We start from the raw sequence: 3,440 nt of genomic DNA, 5'->3' as shown, positions 1-3,440 counted from the left end.
TCAGTACCAGATTAAATTACTTTCGATTGAGAGCAAGTGATATAAGGTTCAAATTCAGTATTTCTTTAGTAACCAGTTGACAAAAATATCAAACTGGGAATGAAAACATCTTCTAAACTTGAAAAGTTTATTATAGTATTATTATCATGTCAATACTGAAGTAAATATAATTAAGTAATTAAATACAAACATTAGATGGAGTCACACACAAAGCTTGGCTTTGGGCCTCAACATCAGTAAATTCGGCCCTAAATTGGACTGGATCGCAATATGATACCTTTTCAAGGAAAAAATAAACACAAGTATAGCAGTCCTTTATACTACAGTTAGTTTATAATTCAAAAACATGAATTAATAGAATACACAACATGTGCATTATAAATTATACATACATATAACTTCCAGTAAATTACCATACTATTGCAGTGTCAAATTGTACATCCTTTAACCAAGAAGTATAACTCAAGAACTGAATATGGTGAAATTACAAATAAAAGGATTAATTTTTTTATGAAGCGCATGATATGATGAACCTCTTCATTGCGGCTAAAACCCGCCAAAAAGGAAAAGCTATCTACCACGTCGTAGTTACAATTTCAGTGGAACCAAGCATAATCCAAGTATCCAAGCATATGTGTCAAACGAAAATTAGGCCATGACCTGAAACAAAAAAGAATTAATAGTCCCCTTGTCAGACATATACATCTTTAATGATTTTATATACATTTCAGTAAAAACTGAGAAAAAATATTCTTTAACACATTGACTACCAGCAGGCACAGTGACCTGTAGCTTGGGAGGGAACGTGTTAAGTGTAGCAAATTGACTGACTGACTGACTTCGCTCATATTAGCCTACACAACAGACATGTTCAAAATCAAAATTTTATTAGGCCATTCAACATGCAAGTAATTAGGCTAGGTCAAAAATTTACAAATAATAATCCTCTTTGGCACTCTTGATGTACACTAATCAGTCCAAGTTAATAATACCCCCGCCGCAGCAAACCTGCAGACTAAGCGAATTTCAACTTGTCTGATAACGTTTGTACAAAAAGTTTCCATAAATAAGACACATTTATCCCCTAGATTTAATGAGTGCTTAGGTTTGCTGCTACTGGGAAGGTAAAAAGTGTTTTTTGACCACACGTCATTATTATAGGATGAAAGAAATAAATTTGCCAAATTTTATAACATATATCCATAAACAAGTAAACTACAACATTTTAATTTTATTCCATAAGAATAACATGGAAATGAATTTGATCTAATGGTGTTTTTTGGCCTCTGGGACCTCAAAACAAAAAAGTAAATCGGTCCCGGGTCCAGGTCTTACCATGAGTACTACGGTAATAGCTTATTCCCTATATGGGAAATTTGCTAAAAAAGAAATCATGCACAAACACCATGCAGAAAAACATTAAAACATATAAAAAAATAAGTAAAAAAAAAATTGATACCTAACATGCAAGAACAGGCTGCTATATAATTACTTTATACAAGTCCAATTGTCATCAGTGAGAAATCAGTTTCATTATACTGTACTCACTCAGGCTATAGCCTAGAAAGGATTTTCTAGAAGCCAGGTTTTAACAATTTAACAATTTTTGGACTTGGCAGCCGTCCAGTAGGCTACTTTGTCAACCCTGCATCTAGATAGGTACATGCAGATTGCCACAATATCTAGTGGAATAGTTGAACACATCTGAGCTGTGAGTATAAACATGCTCAATTGATGTAATCGCTAAAAGACACTGAAATAAAAATACATTACATACAGTCAAAATCTGGCAAGCCTTAAATATCTGGCAGACAAGAGTATGGTATTACAAAGCCTTTATCATTTTGTTGCCATAAGTATAGTATTACTGTATGACTGTATCAGCCCTGAACTTGTTAAAGATAAGTTATATTGTCACCTAACTAAAGGACTGTTCTTAAAATTACATTAAAAAACACAGGACATGTTTGCTTACAAAATGAAAATAATTAAGGCCTAATTTACAAACAAATCAAGGATATTATAGGCCAATTAGGATTTTTGCGGACATTTGCCATCACAATGTAGTAAAAACAGAGTGTAGTACGGTAAATTTTGTTTTTACTAATCCTTTATGGTAAATGTCCACGAAAATCTAGGTTGCCATTTCTTAATGTTGGCCTATAATTAAAAATTATTTTATCTACGACCAGACTAATAATGATATTGCAAGTAAGATCACAAAGAACATTACAAAACCAAAAACAAACCAGTTAGGTAATGTTAACATTACATTACGGGGGTCACTTTAGATTATTGGATCTAGACCAATGAGAGCTCGGCATTTGACAGATGTGTCCATATAAATTATTCAGGATATTAGGCCTACTGTGTTATGTCACAATTAGTAAGTATATTTAAATTAGTAATTCGTCAACTTACCCTTAAACTTAGCTTCAACCCTCAAAATCTTCTTGGGGACAATGGGACTAGGGCAAAAAATCAAGAAGATTTTTTATGACAGTTTCTTTCTTCTCTTTACAGTCTGCAGGTTTCCTTTTCCTTTTACTAACTGGCCTCTTAAATGATAAAAGTTGGGATACTTGGGTCTTGAGTTTCTCTTGCGAATTGAACTTAACCGCAGCTTTCATCTCATTTACGTTTACAAGTTGACTTTTACCATCCGACATCTGAATGTGATTAACTAAGTTGGTCAGTGTATAATTTACATGCCTCAATGTTTGTTCACTGACTTTATTGTCTATTGCAGACATCTGGAACTGTGAAAGAGTAGATAAGTTCTGCTCTATTTTGGCCAGTAGAGAGCTTGACTTCCTAGCAGCCATGTTCTCAGTAGTTGATCTTTTATCTAGATCAGCCTGATCTTCAATTGGTTGAAGACTCTCTTCAAAGCTACAAAAAGTTGTGGAGAAGGCTTTTCCTCTACGAAGATAGGAATGCAATTTGTGTATATGTTTGCACAGTGAATGCTGGTCAGGGCAAGTACAAGTATATAAATGTGAGCAGAGGCCATCACACTGTACTTGAGTGCACTTGACAAAACAGTAGTCTTCATAGCATGTATTACTGTAACATACTATCACATACACTTCGCTTTCTTTTGTCTGGGATTTTATTTCCCATGTATTGGCCAAGATTTCCACCAAGGCTTCATCAGGTATAGCCAGTGACTTCTGGTGGCGTTCCCCAATATGTTGTGGGATTGGTGAAAATCCCACCAAAGCTTCTCGTTGGCGGTTACAATGGTCTTCCCATTCTAGGTTGCGCAGCATTGTTATGAGGTCATCCAACCTTTTGTTAACTCTCCTTTTGAGGTACATTTTTTTAAACTTATTATGGAAGGACTCTACATGACCTGTTGTGTTTACCTGAGCATGGGGGAAGTTCCGGTGGCACATTGCCCATTTTTCTGTTCGGTTCAGATAATGCTGTCTGAAATA

General features: G+C 34.8%; 1 long non-coding RNA gene across 1 annotated transcript; it reads right to left on the bottom strand.

Moving 5' to 3' along the window:
• Window positions 1-311: 311 nt before the first annotated feature.
• On the bottom strand, window positions 312-3,153 carry LOC128985801 (uncharacterized). Its single transcript, XR_008490075.1, has 2 exons — window positions 2,422-3,153; window positions 312-660 (listed from the first exon to the last, which is right to left on the bottom strand). It is a non-coding gene; the product is annotated as an uncharacterized LOC128985801 (long non-coding RNA).
• Between the last annotated feature and the right edge of the window lie 287 nt (window positions 3,154-3,440).

Source organism: Macrosteles quadrilineatus, unplaced genomic scaffold, assembly GCF_028750875.1.
Source record: "Macrosteles quadrilineatus isolate MER2022 unplaced genomic scaffold, UCM_ALF_1.0 Scaffold_1__1_contigs__length_201487025, whole genome shotgun sequence".
In the NCBI taxonomy this organism is placed as follows: domain Eukaryota; kingdom Metazoa; phylum Arthropoda; class Insecta; order Hemiptera; family Cicadellidae; genus Macrosteles; species Macrosteles quadrilineatus.
Note: the sequence above shows the minus strand (reverse complement) of the source record. Positions and strands in the feature narration are given on the sequence as shown.